This window comes from Canis lupus, chromosome 8, assembly GCF_003254725.2.
Source record: "Canis lupus dingo isolate Sandy chromosome 8, ASM325472v2, whole genome shotgun sequence".
NCBI lineage: Eukaryota > Metazoa > Chordata > Mammalia > Carnivora > Canidae > Canis > Canis lupus.
The window spans coordinates 25044738-25069644 of NC_064250.1; the positions used below are offsets into that span (position 1 = coordinate 25044738).

The window sequence follows — 24907 nt, forward strand, 5'->3', positions numbered from 1 at the left end:
GGGTTTGGGGTGGGGGGTGGGGGTGGAGTGGAAAGTACAGGTGTGCTTCCATGCTGGGTTTCTCTGCAATTCTAATTCCTCCAGAGACTGCTACACCTTCTTAGGTTCATGACTTCAGGCTGTTGAGTATTTTAAACCAAAGGGAAAGCTATTATTCTTTCCCACTCCCAAAAACATACCCTTAATACACAAAACATTTTTGATGTTTTCTTAATAACCTGAGACCTCTATGATGTGTCTCTGGGATAATAATATAGAACACTTTGCCGGTATTATTTTTACTTGTAACTATCATGTGTGTTTCTACTGCTTAAAAATATTTAAAGGTACTTCTGAATCATAAATTCATAATGTATTGGATTTTAAATTGTATATAAAATCATCTATTGTATATAGGAGGGCATATGCATTGTGGGAAAATTCTTAATATTCTTAACTCAGGATTAAGCCAAAAATCATGATTTTTTTTGGCATAATTCTTTTTTAAAACCACTCAAATGGGGCAGCCCCCTGTGGCCCAGCGGTTTAGCGCCGCCTTTGGCGGGGGTCGTGATCCTGGAGACCTGGAATCGAGTCCCACGTCAGGCTCCCTGCGTGGAGCCTGCTTCTCCCTCTACCTGTGTCTCTGCCTCTCTCTCTCTCTCTCTCTCTCTCTCTGTCTCTAGGAAAAAAATAAATAAATAAAATCTAAAAAAAATAAATAAAACCACTTAAAAGAGTTATGAGTAAGATTTTTTTTAAAAGTGCTATACATTTAATGTATATAATTTGATAAGTTTGATTCATTTAGAATTTTTTTGTGACTTTCCTAAATTTATAGTCCTGTGGTTCTTAGAAAATATTTTTTTTCACTTGTGTTCTATGGCAGTTTCCAACATTGTTTTATTGTTGTGGATTTGGAGATTATGAAATTATTCCCCCCTCTAATGTACTGGAAGGAGTAGTCGAGTTAGAAAGTGTGTAACCATTAGGATATGGACAGATTTGGGCAAGATTCCTCAATAAATGTTAAAAATGTTCACAAAAACTCAAAGAAACTTTATATTTTTCTCAGTATTTTTCTTAATTGCTTTAGCCTTTTTTTTTAACAGTTTCTCATTTCTCATTTTAATTTCTTGAGTAAATTGGTTTCAGAAATATTTTCTTAATAATTTGCCATATGCATATTAGTATTATTTGTTATAGAAAGATTATTCAAATTTTTTCTCTTAAAGCAGAACAAGTGACTGGGCATAGATTCCTGTAATCCATATTTTTTATTCGATGGTCTAGACATAAAGTCCTTCAGGGTGTGTAGTGAATGCCCAAGCCTTTCCTGAGTTGAGAATTTTGCATTTGAATTACTGAGTCAGCTAGAAGATGTGTTGAATCAAAATTGAACACGATTACTTTCCATTGACTATATATCAACATATGCTCTTGTAAACCATTTACTCTAGCAAAGACTGCAATAAATTATATATAGAAGAAAAGTTTCTTATGTATTTATTTGGGATATTTTAGATAATAGTCATAGAATAGTTTAACTATTAACTATTGGAATTACTCCAGCAGTGTAATAAGGATCTTATTGTCATTGTTAAAAAAAAAAGAAAAAAAAAAAGGATACCCTTTTTAGGATGCTGCTTATACAGATGGTTTAAATTCAGCTATAAATCAGGAGGAAGTTTAAGAAGTCTATCTATATTGATGATATGTTATTAGACTTAGTATCACATAAGATATTACTCTTTTAATTTTTGTAAAATCACCACCAATAAGGAAGCATATTATTTCATGCATATGTGTCCACCTTGCACTCAGACTTAACCCCAAACCCAGATTTTGTTTGATACTTCTACATCTATCTCCCTTTACACCTTGCCTCCTTTTCAAAACTGCTGTTTTACCACTCCTGCGTCACTACTCTTTTTTTCATGTCTCTTCAGAAAATGGCAACTGTTGAAGCATGCTCTTATGTTGCTCCTTCAGTACAAAAGTTCTTTGTTAGAATTTTTTTTTTAAGATTTTATCCACCCACTCATGAGAGACACAAAGAGAGAGAGAGGCAGAGACACAGGCAGAGGGAGAAGCAGGCTCCATGCAGGGAGCCGAACGTGGGACTTGATCCTGGGTTTCCAGGATCATGCCGTGGGCCAAAGGCAGCGCTAAATCGCTGAACCACCTGGGCTGCCCTGTTAGAATGTTTTTGAAAATGGGGACCTGCTCAAATGATGTATTTGTTTGATTTTCATCAGTACTCTTATTTACACTTACAGGCCCTTTTTTTTCCTTCCTCACAGAAATTCTACGGTAGTATTTCAGAGGTTATTTTGTGAATTTGCTAAGCTAATCCACACACTTCATTTATAAAAGTGGTTTTCAATACTGGATAAACATTAAAATTATCTGTAGAGATTTGAAAAATAATTATGTTTAAATCCTATTCCATAAATAGATTTTAATTAGTCTAAGGTGTTATAGAAGCATCCAGTTTTTTAAAGAAACTAATCAGGTATATTATAGAGAGAATGATTTGTACCTCTACCCACCTCCCATCCTTGCCCCACACAAATTCATATGTTGAAACTCAATTCCTAGTGTGACCGTATTTGAAGGTGGGCACATTTGGAGGTGCTTATTTAGATCATGAGGGTAGAGCCCTTATAAATGAGACTCCTAACCTTATAAAAGGGACCCTAAGAAAAGACAGCCAACTGTGAATCAAGAAACAGGTCCTCATTAGACACTGAAGTTGCTAGTGTCTTGATCTTGGAAACTTCAAAACTGTAAGAAATAAGTTTCTGTTGTTCATAGGCTAACCAGTCTATGATGTCATAATGTAGCATTTTGAATAGACTAAGATAAGGTGATTCTAATGTATCAATAAAGTTGAGAATCACAAGTAATATAAGGTATCAGAAAAAAGCACCTAATTAGGTCCTTTTTAAATTAATAATGTATCATTTAAAAATATGCCTTCTAAAATAATATGTAAAAGAATTACTATTCTATTTGCTACTGGAAGTTATGGCCATGATCGAATTGCTGATATTATACATAGTTTCCTATGTTAAGTATCAATAAGACCTGAATGAAATATATAAAACAATTGTTTTGGAGCATGGACCTTAGATTCATCCTGGGTTTCCCACTTAGGACATTTTTTAAAAAAGATTTTTATTTATTCATTCATGAGACACACACACACACACAGAGAAAAAGAGAGAGAGAGAGAGAGAGGCAGAGACACAGGCAGAGGGAGAAGCAGGCTCCATGCAGGGAGCCCGAAGTGGGACTCGGTCCCGGGACTCCAGGATCATGCCCTGGGCTGAAGGCAGGTGCTAAACCGCTGAACCACCCAGGGATCCCCGACATTTTTCAAACATATCAGTGTAGGAAAATAAGGCAATGACAAAGAGACAATGACAATTTTTCTGGACAATGGAAACAGAGATGAGAATTCAGAACTACTAAGGCAACTGGAATTTGGGGGACAGGCATTAGAAAGGAACATTACAAAATAATGCAAAAGTTGCATCAAAATATTCTTTGGATCCTTGGAAAATTCCTAAGCTCTACATGTATAGGGTAAGAACAGCTGCTAGAAAGCTAAGAATGAAATGGAGTTTTGCAAGGTCACAGTGTTGGGGTAACACTACAGTTCTGACCCAGGCTGAAGTTTGGTAGCTATTCTAGATTTTAGTCAATATCTCAGAAAGTCCAAACCTCAAGAAAGGATCACAATGCTACAGAGACAGAACTAAATTAGGTCCAACCGAAGTAAGTCTGAAAAATATGTCAGCACAGATACAGAGGTAAACTTCATGGCTTAGAGAGACAGCAGAGCATCTTAGAGCAGAAATCAGTATTGAATATGCAAAGAAAGGATTCATTAGAACATTTGCAAATAGTTCTTCAGATAAACCACCACAAGAACAAAGAAATTTACTTAAGTGCACATAATTAGAGAGGCCTATCTATCTATAATCTATCTATGTGAGTATACATGTTCATATGTATACACAGACATATAGAAGTAAAGAGAGAGATAAAGTATTTTTCATCTATTTCATATGATAGTCAAAACCTGACCAGACAAAACTAATAATGGAAAGCTGATTTACAAATTTAAATTACAATTCTTATGTGTGATGAATAACGTAAGAAGAGATATATTTTATCCAAGAATGATTCTTGAAAAAATAAATTCATTTATATAAATTCATTCAAATGAATTCATTTTTACTAACTATAATTGCTTAAGAAGTAATTAAAAAAAACAAACAAGAAAGTTCACTCAGTTATTAAATTCCTGTTTTTCAGTTATTAAATTCCACATTAATAAGTTGCCTCCATATTGGTCTACTTAATATTTTAAGTTTATCAAAGACAAGAATGAAGAAAATAGCTACCATAGGAACAACTTACATTTTTAAAATCTATCTCAAATCACACCTAGTCATCTATACTGCATGTTTTCAAATCAGGCCCAAGTAGTATATTAAAATATAATTAGGTAATATATAATATACCATGTCTAACTTTCAAATTTTTACCAAATGAAAGCTTTATAAGGAGTTTGTATTGAAAAGTTTTGAGAGTTGAACATGAAATGATTGAACATTGTATCCATATTGATATTGGAAATAGAAATATGCTAAAAAGATCTGCACTTAATTTTCAAAAGCTTAAAATCTGGCATCACCTCATTGATCTTATGAAATTTTGGAAATTGTTTGCCCCTATGCTGTTTAATATATATATTTTGAATAGAAATAATACATTCCTACAGCAATGTATAATTTGGAAGGAGAAAAATAGGAGAAGGATGCAAGATATTTAAAATAAAAACTGAATGTGTTATATGTCACACATTTGATATATACATATATTTGTGTAGAGACATCCCTGGCTACCATCTTTTCATATATGGTTAGAGCCAAACTTACACTGTCTACTTATAACTCTATATGTAAAAAATGGGAGCAAATAAAAATCCTGCCTTTCTATTACTAATGCCACTGTCAGATTTTAAAGTGATCATAGGGTTATAACTAATATATCCCTTTATAGCCAATATTCATCATTTGCTTTTAATAAAATAACAAAATGTATCTCAGTTATTCAGATGCAGCTTCTAGAAATAGTAATACATTATTTTTATTTATTTATTTTTTTAGAGTGGGAGACAGAGAGAGAGAGGACAGGGGTGGGAGACAGGAGAGAGAGAGAGAAAGAAAGAGAGAGAAAAAGAGATTGAGAGAATCAAGCAGGCTCCATGACCAGTGGAGAGCCTGACTTGGGGCACAATTTTCACAGGACCCGGAGATTGTGACCTGAGCCAAAATCACAAGCCAGATGCTTAACCACCTGAATCACCCAAGCACCCCAGTGATACATTCTTTTCTGCAACTTTTTAAACTTTTCTTCAGAAAATTGCTATATATGCTGGGTCTATTTTCCATCTCTGTGTCCTAGCTCTGACCAAGATATACACCTCCATCTCTGGAGTTACAGGTCTGTGTTGACACAATTTAATTTCCTGCAAATGTGAATAAAAGTCATACTGTCTATCTTGAACATTAGACTCATATTTCCCATTACAAAATATTTATTAAACTGTACTCAATACTATATACTACACAATTAATTGTGAATATAGAGATTAAAAAAAGTATGTAAGATTCTTAAATTCTTCTGGGAAGAAATAGGTAGGGGAGGTGGGTAGTCCATCCCTACTTCAAAATAAAGACTGAGATGGGTAGAAATGGAGTTAATCACCATTGTAATTTTTCTAAGTGTACATTATCAAGGTAGATTTCTTTATACCCTACATAATAATAGGCATGCCTTTATTTTAAAATAGTCTGTGTTCTCACTAGGAGTTTGTTTTGAGATATATATATATATATATATATATATATATATATATATATAGAGAGAGAGAGAGAGAGAGAGAGAGAGAGAGAGAGAGAGTCTGTGTGTGAATCGTTAAATCTATTACTATGGGCCTCTTTTCTGACCCTCAATTTTGTGGTTTAAGCTTTATAATTTAAAAATGCTTATTCTTTAGAAATTTGGGTCTATTACTCAGCTAATATTTAATGCTTTAATATATTTTTGAAAGACTTTTTCCACAAGCCTGCCTCCTCCTTCTTAGTTTTAGTTCTGTATCTTAACATAGTTTATTGCACAAGATGCCTATTTATGGATATTAACCTAATTTTTAAGTATCTACTTGTACTCTTCACTGACTAATTGGCTTTGGGCAGATTACATAACTCTGGTGAGACTATCTCCTTGTCTCTCAAGTGGTGGAACTGGATAAGAAAGCTAGGAAGTTCTTCTAGTTCTAGAGTTCAATGATTCTGTTTTCTTCTCATTTTTGGCCAGGCCAGACTCTTTTTAAAATTTTTTTAAAGTTTTCTACCTGAGTACACATCAGTCTGTTTAATCATTTAAATTGTTCTTCAGTGGATTTGCCCCAATATCTCTGCTTTACTTTGCCTGAGGTGTCTGACGTTGGCTGCAGAATTGTACATATGTTTGTTGATATCTAGGAGAGTGAGCTCTTAAATTGAGTCAGAGGCAACACAAAATAAATATTTTGATGGAAATTGTCACTATAAACTTGATACTGAGGATTTCTCATTACTAAAATTATGACTTCATTAGCATTTTCTTTTTCTTAAGTTCTTTTCTTAGATTTAGGGCCTATGAAACCTAAATAAGGATAAGATCTTCCCATCACTTCTATCTATATAATATGAATTTTACTTCCTCAGAAGATAATTCAATTTTAAAAAAATCCATCACAAGTAGCAAAACCCTTACCAAAAATTTTCTTCCAATACAAAAAAAATTGTCCTTTTATGATTTTTATTACTCATGTTTTTAGTGCATGGAAAATGCATTATGTTCTGCTTATTTTAAATTAATTTAAAACTAAACACACAGTTTATTGGCTATATAGAATTAACTTGATCAGGAAGCAATACAAAATTTTGTTTTCCCTTTTTAAGAATTAAACAGAAAATATATGAGAGGAAAAAAAGATTACTTAAAGGGATCAAATGCCTATTAAAAACTGGAAATTAATATTAACATGATAAGATATTAAAGTAGGACCCAAGGCAAACCAGAAGAGAGTAGCATGATATATTCAAAGTGCTATTCTTCTCCAGCTAAGAGTACTCTATCCAGCAAAGCTATCATTTAGAATAGGAGACATCAAGAGTTTACTACACAAACAAAAACTGAAGGAGTTCATGACCACTAAACCATCCCTGCAAGAAATATAGCGAATACTTTGCAAAAGAGATACCAAAAGTGTCAAAGCCAAGAAAGGAAAAGAGAAATCTCCAGAAACAAAGACAAAACAAGTAATAAAAAGGCACTAAATACATTTCTATCAATAATTACTTTGAATGTAAATGGACTAATGTTCAAAAGACATGGGGTGTCAGAATGGATTAAAAAAGAGGACCCATTTATATGCTACAATTGACTCCTTTTAGACCTAAAGACACCTACAGATTGAAAGTGAGTAGTACTTTCAAAAGAAAGCTGGAGTAGCAATACTTGACAAACTAGACTTTAAAACAGAGATTGTAACAAGAGACAAAAAAGGGCTCTATCTCACAATAATGGGGACAGTCGAACAAGAAGGTATAACAATTTTAAATATGCACCCAAAATAAGAGAACCCAAATATATAAAACAACTACTAAGAATTAATTGAAAATAATACAATAATTTTAGTGGGCTTTTACACCCCACTTACAGCAATGGATAGATCATGTAAACAGAAGATCAACAAAGAAACAATGTCCTTAAATGACTCACTGGGCCAGATGGATTTAAGAGATATATTCAGAACATCCTATCCTAAAACAACAACAGAATACACCTTTTCAAGTGCACATGGGACATTCTCCAGAATAGATCACATACTAGGTCACAAATCAGCCCTCAACAAGTACAAAAAGACTGGAATCATACCATGCACCTTTTCTGACCACAATGCTATGAAAACAGAAGTCAATTATAAGAAAAAATTCGGAAAGACCACGAGTACTAGAGGCTAAACAACATGCTACTAAACAATGAGTGAGTCAGCCAGAAGATCCAAGAAGAAATTAAAAAAAAAAAAATACATGAAAATAAAAACACAATGGCCCAAAACCTTTCAGATGCAGCAAAAATAGTCCTAAGAGGGAAATACATAGCAATAAAGGCAAATAAAATCTCAAATAAAGAACCTATCCTTACCTAGAGCAGCTAGAAAAAGAACAACAAACAAAGCCTACTGTCAGGAAAAGAAAGGAAATACTAAAGATTAGAGCAGAAATAAATAATCTAAAAACCCAACAGAATATCAATGAAACCAGGAGCTGGTTCTTTGTTAAAAATAATAAAATTTATAAAACTCTAGCCTGAGACTTATCAAAATGAAAAGAGAAAGACTCAAATTAAAATAAAATCACAAATGAAAGATGAAAAATAACCAACCCCGCAGAAATACAAACAATTATAAGAGAATATTATGAAAAACTATATGCCAACGAAGTGGACAACCTGGAAGAAATGGATAAATTCCAGACACATATAAACTACCAAAACTGAAAAAGGAAGAAATAGAAAACTTGAGCAGACTGATAACCAGCAAAGAAATTGAACCAGTAACCAAAAAACTGCCAAAAAACAGAAGTCCTGGCCCAGATGCCTAAACAGGCAACTTCTACCAAACATTTAAAGAGGAATTAATACCTATTCATTTCAAATTATTCCAAAAAATAGAAAAAGAAGGAAACTTCCAAATTCATTCTGAGGCCAGCATTACCCTGATACAAAAACCAAATAGACTCCATTAAAAAAGAGAACCACAGGCTAATATACCTCACAAACACGGATTTAAATGGAAAATGTAAATCATGAAAATTATATATTGGTTGTAATAAACATGAGATCAATTTGATAGGAACCGCAAGTATGTGGAATTGAAGAAAAATATTTCATAACAATTGGGTAAGGCCATGTGATGTTTCTCACAATTACTAAATTACTAAACATCAAGATATTATAGTCAAAGAGGCAAAAAGTTAATATTCTAGACTTCATTGAAACTCTGGATTTGAACTTGAACATCATTCTTCTTAGGACATCTCTCTGAAGCTCATTGATAAACATTAAACAGAAAGTATGAATTTAACAATGCCTTTCTTCAGGGTTTATTGAAATTTTTGTTGTCCTGGAGATGTTACCATACTGTTAGGTAACCAGATTATTGGCCAAAATATATCTCAAACTTAACATATTAACACTTAAAGTCCTATTATTTGCCAGCACATCCCTTTTCCCTCTTTTATCTAAACTGTCACAGTCTTCTTTATCTTGATAAATGCAAACACTGTACTCCAAATGTTCAGGCCAAAAACTTAGTATCATTCTCATCCTTATCTTTTTATCACATCCCCTCATCTGCTCCCTCAGAAAATCCTGTTGGCTCTACCTTCAAATTATGTCCTGTGTTCACCTGCTTCTCACATCTACCATTAATTTTTACACATACAATCAATACTTATCTAGTCTAGATAATAGTAATCTACACTAACTAGTCTCTCTACATACAACATTGACCTCCTCCCTCTCCAGCAAATGTGAATAAAAATTCATTCTAATACATACAACAACTCCTTGTGGCAGATGGTATTATTAGTTTTATGCCCAGTTTTCAGTTGATAAACTAGCGTACAGAGTTTAAGTAAGAGTGGGATGGCAAATACTATATGATTTCATTTACTTCTGGAATCTAAAAAAACAAAGCAAATGAATAAACAAACAAAAAGCAGAAGCAGGCTTATACAAGTTCAGAGAACAAACTGATGGTTACCAGAAGAAAGAGGAGGCTGGCAGGTTGGGCCAAATAGGTGAAGGGGAGTGAGAGATACAGGCTTCTGGTTATGAAATGAACAAGTCACAGAGATGAAATATACAGTATAGGGAATAGTCGATAATATTGTAATAGTCCTGGATGGTGACAGATAGACTTGTGGTGAGAATAGCATAACATATAGTGATGTTGAAGCACTATATTGCATGGTGTAGACCAGAAACTAATGTAGCACTATGAGTCAACTACACTCATATAAAAAAATAAAGTTACAAAAAATAAATTGCTGGTAAGGGATCACACCACATAGTTTATAAGCAGAGCATGAACTCTTCATCATTACTGTGTATAGTTCTACAAAAAGATAAATATATCAATTCAGTCAATTCCATAAACCCTAACAGAGCAACTGCTATATATATTTGGTAGAGTGTGATTGGATACTGAAGGCTGTATGAGGCAGGTGGGAAGAATCAGGAACCTAATTTTAAGCCAGATTAATGATTTGGAAAATATAAAATATAAGAATGTTAAATGAAGCATTCTAGTTGCTGAACACCATATGATCTCTGATCTCACTTAATTTTAAGTTGACAAGTTGGATCACACAAAGCCGTCACTATACCAGATCTTTTAGGAAAAAAGAAAAATAATTGGAAATTCTGTTCACAATTAGAAATTGTGAACTATGAAGAACATTAAATGAGCTGAGGCAATTTAATCAAAAGAAAAGTGGATTAATATATCAGGTCATAACTTATCACACATTTTGGAAACTGGTGGGAAAATCATGCTGCAAATTCTTGGCACAGCCAGAGAGGATGACAGGTGTAGAAAGGAGATATTGTAAGGCATGACATGTAAGTAGCTGGGGGTCGATCAAAGGCAGGCCAGATACAAGCCGTGTAGACAGCTGGTTTAGGTGTTACTCAAGGTCAGGCTGGAGTCTGAGAAGATGGCTCATATCATGTGACAAAGGCCAGAGTTAAAGTAGCCAGAGTAGGATTCAAGCCTGGAACAGAATTACAGAGCTAACTACCTAAGACAGAAGGTACACTAAGTTAATCAGAAACATCTATTTTATTAGAAGTAAGGTTGTCACACCCTCTCCCACTACCACCCAAAGAGATGTTTACTGAATAGTTACTCTGTCACCATGTGATTTTCTAGCACTAAAGAATTATATGGAAAAGAAATGTAAAGTTATGAGATAGATTTTCCATAAAAATTTCAGAGTTGATTGATGCACACAGAATCCACAATAATCAAAATAAAACTTGATAGAGTGAAGCAATATCAGACTTAGGAAAGAAAGTACAAAATTTTAAAAAGAGCAACTCATTGTTGAAATCAGGATAAACACAATATTGAAGGTTAACTGGGAATTTAATCATGCTTATTTTGGAAAAGGGCTATCCAAAGACAAGAATGAAGAAGCACACCAGAGAAAAAAGTATGGAGCATGTTTGGCAAATTGGAGAAACTTTTCTCATATCTTGTAGGTAAGACAATAATTTCTTTTAGAAGCTTTGCTTATTTCTAGACAGAGCCCATTTGGAATCTAGTCTATCTTAGAATTCTCAGAACTATCTATCTTCAATCTCAGAACTTGTATTGGACTTAGAGGAAAGATATTTGTCATGACAAGCTGATGATTCTAAAAGAGCCACACCACTGGCCAAGAAGTGGAAATGGGAGCACTTCAATGAGGACCCAAAGGACTTGTGTTCTGTGTGAATTCTATCAAGCAGCATAGATAGAAGGGAACTGAGGATTTGGCAGTGAAAAGATGAAGTAGATGACATATCTTTTCCATTGCTGTAGAATGTACTAATTAGATCCTAGAAGCTTCTGCATCTGAGATACTTCTTTGATTTCTTTGATCCAGCAGAGGCTCTGAGTTTCCCACGTATGTCTAGAGCCTTCCTAATCACTATCGTCTTCAACTTCAGTGTCTTCTGTACTGCCATACTCAAGTATATTCATTTTTTGGAGCCACCAATTTTTTTATGATGCTGTGATGGTATCTTGGCCGTCTTAGGATGAAGCCTGCAACTACAATGTTAGTTCCTTGAGTGTTCTTGAAATCCTATTACTCCTCAGCCAAAGATAGACACCTAGGGTGGTGATGATGGGGCAGTGCTTTGAACTAGTGAGTTTATTATAGAGGTAGTGAAAGCAAACTTGTTTAACTGAAAACCCCACAAAGAGTTACTTGCTCTTCCTTTTCCAGTGTTCTTTCTTATTTATACCTGTGCGTGACTCTAAAGTGTTTGATAATTTAAGTAGTTGTAAAAAATACCTCTCATTTACTGTCTATGTAATATGTATATGGCAGGTAGTTTATCAACTAATTTACATATGTCTGTTGCTGTGATTTGAAATTTCTAAGCCAGAATTGTCATCATTTAGAGTAATTCTAGAAGATCCCACAAAATTAATATCAATATTTGCTGACAGGAAAATAAACATGCAGTTCAGTTGTTATCTCTCCTTTGGACATTATTTTTGAGCTTTTACAAATGAATAATGGCATCCCTCAAATACAGGAATAAATATGTTTCTATCCTTCTAATGATCATTTTACTGCTAAAATGAAAAAAATGATTTTGCTTCAAAACAAAGTTAATGGGAATTAAGTAAATATGCATTTGGATTCATCTTCTAAATAATAAGGCCTTCCCTTTTCAGTTGTGAGTTTGTTTCTGGAGTGACTTAAAGATCAGCCTTTAAATAGTCTTAATAGTTTTATTAATTGTGGGCATTTGTACATTCTGATTGCAAACAAGCTGTAATATTGCTTAATATATCATGTTTTTAAAGTGTTTGATTCATGTAATTTTAGAATTTCATCTTTATTATTATATTCCTGTTTGTTTTTAAAGGCTTTCCTTTATCTTCCATGCCAAGCCATTGTAATCCAGTTTCTGGATTTGACTTGAGCTTTTTAATTGGTGCTCTCAATAACTCATCCCATTCTTTTAACACTCTCACTTTCTCTAAGATAAATGAATAGAAGTTATTTTTAATCTAGATCTCTCTGCTTTGCATTGCTGGTGAATTTTTCTCTATGTGACAGTTTCAACTGAAATGTTTTCTGTAAAAGGGTATAATTTTTAGTCAGTATAAAAATTATCTTTTGCTTTCTACTCCATCCTTTATTTTTCTTTTGAAATGCAACTTATTTCAAATTTCAACACTTTTGTATACTTTTTGCTAAACAATGGTAGGGAAGAGTACATGCTTCATATTCTCTGTAGTTCTTACTCATAATTTTATAGAAGGAATAAAATTATAATTTAAGAAGAAAATGCCACCCAAAGATGATAAGAAAATCATTCTTTCAATAAAAATAAAAAAAAATTAAAAAGGGATCCCTGGGTGGTGCAGTGGTTTAGCGCCTGCCTTTGGCTCAGGGCGCGATCCTGGAGACCCGGAACCCAATCCCACGTTGGGCTCCCAGTGCATGGAGCCTGCTTCTCCCTCTGCCTTGTCTCTCTCTCTCTCTCTCTCTCTCTCTCTCTCATAAATAAATAAAAATTAAAAAAAAGAAAATCATTCTTTCTTTAAAATATTTTATTTATTTATTTTAGGGAAAAAAGAGAGGAGGGGGCAAGTAGGAGGAGGAGCAGAGGGAGAGAGACAAACAGACTCTGAGCTGGGTGCAGAGTCCAACACAGGGCTCAACCTCATGACCTCGAGATCCTAACCTGAGCCGAAACCAAAAGTTTCGATCAACCAACTGAGCCACACGGGCTCCCCTATAAGAAAATTATTCTGTCATTTTATTAAATATATGATGACATTCTGATCTTTGGAGATTGCAAAATATGTGCAATTTTATCGGAAAGTCTGCATGTATTCCAATATATTTAAATATGAATCTATGTATACATGATTGCCCAGATAAATATGAATTCACATTTCATAGAAATGTGCTTATGTTCTTGATAGGAAGACCCAAAGGTGAGACCTGTGAATATTTCATAAATCATATATATACCTTTAAACACAGAAATAGGGAAAAGCTCAACATAAAGAATATGGTATAATGTTGGGTAAATAAATACCCTGTGTATATGCACATAGTTGTATTTATATATCATCTATTTGGAAAGATGAATTCTGAGTTTGCTTTTGAGTAAATTGGGGATAAAGAAAAGAAATAATCACATTTATCTTAGGGTAAAACATAGGCTTATCTATGTTGCTTTAATCTATTGCTATAAACATGTTTCTTTTGACATTTAAAAAAGTTATAAAACATAAAGTACTGATAATGATTATTTATATATTTCACATTAATTGCATTTGTTTGGATGTCTCTAGTTGTTTTGCAGTAAGAATTATAAAATCTTAGTGGTTTTCTCATTGGGGCACCTGGGTGCCTCAGTAGGTTTAGCATTTTCAGGTCAGGTCATGAGATCAAGCTGCTCATGGGCTTCACACTCAGTATGGAGTCTACTTAAGATTCTTTCTTCCTCTCTTTCCCTCTCTGCTCCTCCCCCTGCTCATATTCTCTCTCCTCTTTCTCAAATACATAAATCTTTTAACAAATAAGAAAAATAAAATCTCAGTGGTCTTCAAAACCAGAAGTATGTCCCTTTCCCACACTGTGTGTCTGCTACCCATTGTCCAGAATGGTGAAATAGTTTGGGGCCGCAGGATATAGTTTTCTAAGAAGAGAGCAAAGGAGTAATAGTCAATCAGATTATGTTTCTTAAAATTTCTAACAAGAAGTGACACGTATCACTTCTCATATTTCATTAAAGCACGTTAGTTTTTCACACCTGAGTTAAACACGGGCAGGATGAATACTTATCATCTGGGGCAGGACTGAAGATATGGACATTGAAGTAGGTTCTTCTCTCTGTTGCTTCCTTACCCTCTCAAATAAAATGGCTGATCCTCTAAGGCAACAAATGTACAGTAGATACATTATAGCCCCCATGCACATCCCCACTGATATACTTCGTTTCTAAAAAGTACAAAACAAAAAAGTACAAAACATGTATTAAGTGGGCTCACAGTGTGATTTAGGCTTATTGCATATGTTTAAGTGCAAAGTATATGTGGCACACTCTATGTTTACCATAAGTACATATAAAATTTCCATTTGCCTCCAATTTATTTAGCCAATTAATAAAAGGCTTTGCTTTAAAACTTTATTGATATTTTGGCATTGTTTAAAATGTTTATTTAGTCCTAAAGTATAACCATTGTTGTATAACAAAAGATGTCAAAATATACTGTTGTTCAGGTAAAATCAGAATGTGGTCAGAACACATGTACCACTCTTAATCATGTCTTGGATATTGCAGAATGTGGACAAAAGCAAGAGATATATTTTATCCTGAGTAAAGGATATCCAAATTTATGGATAATCTGTGATATTGTTCCCTAATTTAACATTTCCTCTTCATGGATAATTTTATTCCTCTTAATATATTATACAACATGATGGCTTTTAAAATGTAATGCTTCAAAGTTTCAAAGGGCCATTTTATATCCTAATACTTATCGAGCACCGAAGCATGAAAAAGTCTCTGAATTTTTCTACAGTAAAGCTGCCATTATATCGAGGGGCAGTATAGGCACAGCAAAAACAATCACCTAAGAAGCAGAAATCTAACTCTGTAACCTAGCAATCTTCATATGCTATTAATAAATTCTTTGTTCAGGTAGAAATTTTATTTATCAATGCCTTAATTAGGTTTTTCTAAGTTTAGTACATAAAACTTCTATTGAAGTAAAGTTTAGATGGGACACCTGGGTAGCTTAGCGGTTCAGCGCATCTGCCTTCAGCCCACCGTGTGATCCTGGAGTCCTGAGATTGAGTCCCACATTGGGCTCCCTGCATGGGGCCTGCTTCTCTCTCTGCCTATGTCTCTGCCTCTGTCTCTGTGTCTCTCATGAATAAATAAATAAAATCTTTTCTAAAAATGAAGCAAAGGATAGAATGATGCTTCCTTTTATTTTCTCCTGCTAAATAAAGTGATTGCTATAGCCAAGGAAATTTTTAGATACCTAGTGATACACAAAAATGGAGGGATATATTTAAAACTGGCTGTAAATAGATAATACATGATATAATGCCTCAGTAAAATAGGGAAAATGTACTATTATATGAAAAAGCACACATTCAAAGGCATATTATTATAAAAATGAATAAAACAGTTTGCCAGCACTTTTCAAGAAGGTGATAATCAGAATGAACATTGATAGGGAAGAGACAACCTGTGCTATTTGACATATTTTGTCAAATGATGGTAAAATCTGACCTTTAGTGGTCCATAGCTAAGTTCATCTCTCACTACCTAAACCTTGCATTTAACTGAGGAGTGCATAGGAAATATACCCTATAGGTAAATTCTAAGACTGACATGATACAAGAGAAGAATAACACACTTAAACAAATGAGTTTTTCTTATGTATGTTCAATAACTCTCTTGAGTGCCTTTGTGCCATACTTTGGCCTAAGTGTACCATAGTGATCAAACAGACATGTGACCTGTTCTACATGGAGTGTACATCCTAGTGGGTTAACACTTATATAAAAAAAACCCAAGAAAACTGTAGGCCACTAAAATTAGTATTTGAAGTAAAAAGGAAACCTTCAGGGTTTCCAAATGTAATACAAAATAATGGGATAAGGGAGGAATGTTATTGTTACTATTTTTTGTTATTCACAAGATTGAAAAGATGGAGGAGAATCAACTGGATTGAAAAAAAATTTAATTAGACTCTTTCAATAATAATTACATTGATGGTAGTAATGCAAAACAGCACAATTGTGTACTCTTTCTTATATAATTATCAATTTAACTCATGACCTGACAATTCTACTTCTGGGTATCTACCCTAAAGGATAAAACTTATATCCTGACAAAAACTTGTGAGCAAATGTTTGTAGTAGCATTATTTTTAATAGTGCCAAACTGGAAACAGTCCAAATGCCTATCACCTGGAGAATTAAAAAAATAACATATAAAATATTCAAATAATGATATATTCTTCAACAATAGAAAGGAAGAAACTACTGATAGTTGCTATAAGAATAAGCCTCAAGGCATTATGCTAAGTGAAAGAACCCAGGCACAAAAGACTTCATATTATATGATTCTGTTTTATTGGAAATGTCTAAGAAAAGTAAATCTGTAAGAAAACCTATAAAGAAAAGTAGATTAATGGTTGCCAGTACTGAAGATAGGAATGAGCACTGATTGCAAAAGGTCATAAGGGATATTTTGGGTTGATAGGTTTTAAAACTGTATTGTAATGATGGTAGCTTAGGTCTTTAAATTTATTAAAAAGCTACTGATTTTTCCACTTAAAATGGGTGAATTGTATAATATGTAGGCTATGCCTTATACGTTAATAAATTTGTTTTAAAAAGGAAGTAGGAACAAAAAGTAAGTCTACTTTTTAATTACATAATGCAATTAGCATAATATAGGATATTAAATATTTTCAAGTATAAAGATCCATAAAAACAATCTTGCAATTAAGTATATTGTTGGTATAAAATTCAAATAACAAAGAAAATGCAAGCGGAGAATGCTGATGGACAATTTAATGAAAATTGTTTAAGTATTTAACTGGACATTAAATAATGTATATTGCATTCAATTTATAAGATGTAATATCATTTTCTAAAAATTGGTAACCAAACACAAATTAATTACAGTACTTAATTTTCATTTTATCCTAGCTCTTTTAAATGCTTTAGTTGTAAGAAGTTAGGTTAATAACAGTAGAAAGAAAATGAAAGAAAGAAAGAAAATGTCAAGAAGAACTAATGATCACACATTGATTAAATAACAGTTGAGGATATGTTGCTACCTTTGCTAATAAATTAACATTTTTGTTAAACTGCTTTACTTTTACATTTTGCCCACCTAGAAAATATCACAAACTGTGAGCCTTTCAAAGTCATTCAATGTAAGTCACTCTTCTAGTTTGTACTAGTAGTAGAAAGTCCCAATCTCGTGGTCATTAAAGGTAATAATTACACTGCTTGCAATACTGGTCATATAGAATGTTTACTTACTGAGTACCTACTAGGTGCCAATCAGAAAGCTCAGTGCTTTATATGAAATTATTCACTTAACTCTTAAATAACATCTTTGGGAGGTCAGTGAAGAAATCAGAAAAATGAGGATCAAATATCTTAAGTAATTCGCTCTGGTCCCACAGTTAGGAAATCTAAATTTAAATATTCAAACTCAAGTGTATTTGACTCTAAAACCTGAATTTCTAGATAACAGACTTAATGACATCTACTTCCTGTTGAAATCAGTATTCCTCTGAATTAGTTAAGGTCTCAAATAATCAACATCCCCATTTTAGAAAAAGAGGTACTAAGGTAGATAAGCACTGGAGTGTTTGTGCCATATTCGTGTTATATACGATTCATACAAAAGAATAAATGTGATATCTGAGTACATTATGAAGCATAAGGATAAATTCAATTACAAAATATACTCAATTAAGGGGGCAGCCCGGGTGGCTCAGTGGTTTAGCGCCGTCTTCAGCCCAGGGCCTGATCCAGGAGACCCAAGATCAAGTCCCACATCAGGCTCCCTGCATGGAGTGTGTGTGTGTGTGTGTGTGTGTGTGTGTGTGTGTGTGTGTGTGATGAATAAATAAATAAAATCTTTAAAAAAAATATATATGTATATATACTCAGTTAAGAAGTAAAAAACTAATAACACCTGAAGATACCTCCTATATGCTTCTCCCTTAGCCTCTACCTTTGTATCTTTCTCTTCACTTTTAAAATGTTAATTCTTTTTGACTGAACTTTATTATAATGTTACAAGACAGTATGTATTGTATTCTGCAACTTCTTTTTAAAACTGAACTGTCCAGGGTGCCTGGATGGCTCAGTAGGCTAAGTATCTGCCTTTTGCCCAGGTCAAGATCCAGGGGCCTGGAATCAAGTCCCACATTGGGCTCCTTGCTCAATAAGGAGTCTACTCCTCCCTCTCCCTGTGCCCTTCCCCCTTCTTGTGCGCTCTCTCCTATACTTTCTCTCTTTCTCTGATGTAAATAAATAAAATCTTAAAAAAAAAAAGAATTATTTTCTATTTCTATTCCCTCTTCTGTTAAATAATTGATCTTATTTTATCTATTTTTTCTTTTGGGGTATTTTCTTCATATTGATATTTGATTTACTTATGAACTTATGAATTTTAAATATCTATTATATTAGTTAAATATTTTCTTCTTTGTAGATTGATGCTTTACGTTCTTTATAATACTTTCTCAGCAAATTATCTTTTTTTATTTTTTTAAAGATTTATTTGAGAGAGAGGGAGTACATAAACAGGGAAAGGGGCAAAGGGGGATGGAGAGAGAGAATCCTCAAGTAGACTCCCTGCTGAGTGGGTGGTCCACCATGGGGCTCAATTCCAGGACCCAGAAAGCTGAAATCAAGAGACAACTGCTTAACTGACTGAGCCACCCAGGTGCCTCAAGCATTTTTAAAATTAAATGTATTAATATTTTCTCCTATGATTTCCACTTTTATGGATTGTTTAGAAAATCTCTAATTATTATAGATAATATGTCTTGTATTTTCTTCCTAAGGATTTTAAACTTAACTGTAGGTCTCGTTTTATTTTAAACATGTTAAGCATATAATATATTGTTCAAGTCAGGTTATACTTTTTGCAACATTTTACTATGAAAACATATAACATTAAGAAACGTTGAAAAAAGTTTTATAGTTAATATCCATATACAGCATATATCCACCACCTAAATACTATCATCATTATTATTTTATTTTGCTTTATCATTTATCTATCCATTAATTATTCCTTTATTCATCTATCAAACCATCTTATTTTTTAATGAATTTCAAATGGTTCAGGTATCAGTACACATTTTCTTAAATAACTTCACCATGAGTACCATTAACTAGAATTTAATATTTGTTCACAGGTTTTTTTCCTTTGAGTTAAAATTGACTTGCAATGACATACAATGAAATTAGTATATAAAAGTATTTTAGTATATTAAATAATTTGGTGACACTTGACAAGTGCATATACCTATGTAATAAAAAAAAACTTTTTTTTTGAGAGAGAGAGAGAGAGAGAGAGAGAGAGAGAGAAAATGTGCAACTTGGTTGGGGCAGAGAGAGAGAGAATCTTAAGCAGACTCCATGCTCAGCATGGATCCAGATACAGGGCTTGATCTCTTGAGCCTGAGATTATGAACTGGGCTGAAATCAACAATCAAGACACTTAACTGACTGAGCCACCCAGGCACCCTATAAAAAATACTTTTAAGATGTACAATACAGAAGCACCTGGGTGGCTCTGTGGTTGAGCATCTGCCTTCAGCTCTGGTCATGATCCCAGGGTTCTGGGATCAAGTCCCACATTGGGGTCCCTGTAAGGAGCCTGCTTTTCCCTCTGTCTATGTCTCTACCTCTCATGAATAAATAAATACTATCTTTTAAAAAAAGATATACAATATAAACCACATCCCAGAAAATCTTCTCTTGCCTCTTTCTTGTCAATCTCTACTCCTAACATCATGGAACAACCACCATTCTGATTTTTTCTACCATATATTAGTGTTATCTGCTCTGGAAATTTATATGAATGGATTATACAGTGTGGAGCCTTTAGTGTCTAGCGTTTTTTGCTCAGCATAGTACTTTTGAAATTCATCCTATATTGCATAAATCAATAATATTCTATATTTTATTGCTGAATAAAATTTCATTGCATGAATATATCATAATTTATTTAACCATTCACTTAGTTATATCCATGTGGGCAATTCTAGTTTTTCAATATTGTGATTAATCTCCTAAAACCATGTCTTCTAGTAGACAAGTTTTTACTTCTTTTGAGTAAATATCCTGGTGTAGAATTTCTGTGCTTTAGGAAGGGTGAATAGTTAGTTTTATATAAAAGTATGAAACATTTTCCCACAGTGGTTGTACCATATTGTGTACTCACCATGAATATCTGAAAAGTTCTGGTTACTCCACATGATTATATTAGATCTTGAAATTAAGTAATGTAAATCCTCTTCTTTTTCAGGATGATTTTGAATATTATAAGTCCGTTGAATTTCCATATAAATTTTAAGATCAGTTTGACAGTTTCTGCAAATATGCCTGCTGGCATTGAGATTGTGATTGCACTGAATGTAGAAATCAGTTTAAGGTGGATTGAAATAATAATAAAATTGAATTTTCTGATTCATAAAATTTGTATATCTCACAATTTATTTGAGTCTTTAATTTTATCAGTAATATTTTGTTGTTTTTAGTGTACAGGATTTTATGAATGTTTTGGGGTTTGATACTATTATATTGGAACTGTTTTAACTTTCATTTTGCAATTTTTATTGCCAGTATATAAAATTATAATTGATTTTTGTATCTACTAATATTTCAAAAGTGCTGTATTACTACACAAAGTTGTTTTGTAGACTCCCTAGGATTTTCTATGTAAGCAATCATATCAGTTGCAAAACAAAACAATTTTGATGCTTATTATTTCTTTTACCTGATTCATTGTAAGGCCAAATATAAGTGAGATAAGTGAGCGTAGGCATCTTTGCTCTTTCTCATTTTTAAACAGCTTATTGAAGTATAGTTTATAAAGAACTGCATATATTTGATGTGTACAATTTTATGGTTTTGTACATATGTTAATATATATGCTGCCATTACCGCAATCAAGGTAACAGATCTATCCAACATCTTCCAAAGTTTTCTGTGTGCCCCCCCCTCAAGATCTTTCTTTTTAAATACTTAATGTGAGACTTACTCTCTTAAATTTTGAAGTGCACAATACCATATTGCTAATTATGGACACTCTGTTATATAACAGATCTCTAGAACTTATATTTTATGCATAAACTAAAACTGTATACCATTGAATAAAAACTGACCACTTCACTCACCCCGCAGACCCTGGCAACTGTTATTATATTTTTTGCAACTTTGAGTTTGACTATTTTATATGCTTCATGTAAGTGGAATCATACAGTATTTGTCTTTCTGTGATTGGCTTATTTCACATAGCATGATGTCCTCCAGGTTCATCTGGGTTGTCACAAATGGTAGAATTTCCTCTTTTTAAAGGCTGAATAATATTCCATCATATGTGTATATATGCCGCATTTTCTTCATGCATTCATCTGTTGATGGAAATATGTTTTTCCACATTATGGCTATAGTGAATAATGCTGCAATGAACATGGTTATCCAGATATCTCTTTAAGATATAGTTTCAGTTCTTTTGGATGAATGCTTTGAAGTGAGATTGCTGATCATATGGTAGTATTATGTATAATTTTTTGAGAACACTTCATATGATTTTTCATAGTTACTACACCGTTTTTCATTCTTATCAACAGTGTGAAACATTTTCAATTCTCCACCTTCTCACCGACACTTGTTATATTTAGCTTTAAAAAAAAATAGTCATCCTAACAGGTATGAGGTGATGTCTTATTATAGTTTTTATTTCCATTTCCCTGTTGATTATTGATGTTGAGCATCTTTTCATATACCTTTTGATTATTTGTATGCCTTCTTTGGAGAAATGCCTATTCAGTTCCTTTGTCCATTTTTAAATTGGTTAATAAATTATTTTTTTGTTATTGAGTAATAGTAGTTTCTTATATATTTCTGATATTAACCCCTTATCAGGTATATGATTTACAAGTGTTTTCACCAAGGACATGAAAAACTTGTATGCTGAAAACTACAAAACACTGATGGAAGAAATTATAGAAGACACAAACAAATGGAAAGACATGCCATGTTTGTGGATTAGGAGATTTAATATTGTTAAAATGTCCATACTACCCAAAGCAACCTACAGATTCAATGCAATATTATCAAAACCCACTAGTGTTTTGGAAAGAAGTAGTGAAAACGATCCTAAAATGTATACAGAACCACAGAAGACCTCAAATACTCAAAACCATCTTGAGAAATAAGACCAAAGCTGGAGGCATCACATTTCTTGATTTCAGAATATATTACAAAGCTACAGTAAGTAAAACAGTATGTTGCTAGCATAAATATAGACATATAGATCAGTGGAACTGAATTGAGAGCCTAGAAATCTACTCACATTTATTTGGTCAACTGATTTTCTTTTTTTTCTTTTTAATAAATGGCAATTGTACAAACACTTTAAAAATTATTTATTCATGAGAGACACACAGAGAGAGAGAGAGAGAGGCAGAGAGACAGGCAGAGGCAGAAGCAGGGTCCATGCAGGGAGCCAGATGTAGGACTCGATACTGGTTCTCCAGGATCATGTCCTGCGTTGAAAGCAGGCGCTAAACCACTGAGCCACCCAGGCATCTCAGGTCAACTGATTTTCAACAAGGAGGCCAAGAATACAAAATGAGGAAAGTATCATCTCTCCAACAAACGCTGTTGGGAAAACTAGATATCCACATGCAAAAGAATGAATTTTTTTTACACGTACATTGGATAAAAGCTTTATGGCATTGGTCTCCACAGTGATTTCAGGGATATGACTCCAAAACTATAGTCAATAAAAGCATAAATAAATAAGTAGAATTATAACAAGCGAACAAACTCTTGCACGATAAAAAAAATCAACAGAGGTTTAAAGCAATCTGTGGAAGTTAGTGAACATAATTTTGATAACTATGAAAGATAAGTGAAAGAAAATAAACACAGAGATAAGAAGAAAAAGACCAGGCTGTCTGCTTCTCCCCCTTCGACAGACAACTGCAACTTCTGGTACAGTACTAGCTGTATCCCTGAGACACAATGGAGAAGGTAAAAGTAAATGAATTTGGCCATATTCAGTGCCTGGTCACCAGGGCTGGTTTTAACTCTGGCCAAGCGGAAATTTTTGCCATCAATGACACTTGTTTGACCTCATGTACATGGTCTACATGTTCCAGTATGATTCCACCCACAGCAAATTCCATGGCATAGTCAAGGCTGAGAACAAGAAACCTGTCATTAATGGAAAGCCCATCTCCATCCTCCAGAAGTGGGATCCTGCCAATATCAAATGAGTATGTGGTGGAATCCACTGAAATCTTCACCACTATGGAGAAGGCTGGAGCTTACTTGAAAGGTGGGGCCAAGGGAGTCATTATCTCTGCCCCTTTTGCTGATTCCCCCATGTTTGTGATGTATGTGAACCATGAAAAGTATGACAATACCTTCAAGATTGTCAGCAATGTCTACTGCACCACCAACTGCTTGGTCCTTCTGGCCAAGGTCATCCATGACAACTGAGCATCTTGGAGAGGCTCATGATGACTGTCCATGCCATCACTGCCACCTAGAAGACCATGGACAGCCCCTCTAGAAAGTGTGGCATGATGGCCCTGGGACAGTCCAGAACATCATCCCTGCTTCTACTGGCACTGCCAAGACTATAAGCAAGGTCATCTCTGAGCTGAATGAGAAGCTCACTGTCATGCCTTTAGTATTCTCCCTCTGCCCCCAAAGTGTCAGTCTTGGATCTGACCTACCACTCAGAGAAAGCTACCAAATAAGATGACATCAAGAAAATGGTAAAGCAGGTATCTGAGGGCCCTCTGAAAGGCATCCTGGGCTGCACTGAGGACCATGTTGCATCATGTGACTTCAAAGTGACACCCACTCTCCCATCTTTGATGCTGGGGCTGCATTGCCCTCAATGACCTCTTTGTCAAGCTCATTAGGAAATGTCATTGTTATGACAATGAATTTGGCTGCAGCAACTGGGTGGTGAACCTTACTGTCTGCATGGCCAGGAGAAAGAAACCCCTGGACTACCAGCCACAGCGAGAGCAAGAAGAAGACAGAGACCCTTAGCTGCTGAAGAGTCTTTGCCCCAACTCATTATCCCTCAACACATTGAAGGGCTTGGGGAGCCCTCCCTTGTCATATATCATCAATAAAGTACACTGTACCCAGCCAAAAAGAGAAGAAAAGGAGCAGTACACAACACTACTATAAGTGAACACTAGTAGACACAATTAAAGAGCTACAGGACTGAATCATATCTGGCATCT

General features: G+C 34.0%; 1 pseudogene; it reads left to right on the forward strand.

Moving 5' to 3' along the window:
* The first annotated feature begins 7628 nt into the window (after positions 1–7628).
* Positions 7629–24907, forward strand: part of LOC112657896 (kinesin-like protein KIF2A) — a 62400-nt pseudogene continuing 45121 nt past the window's right edge.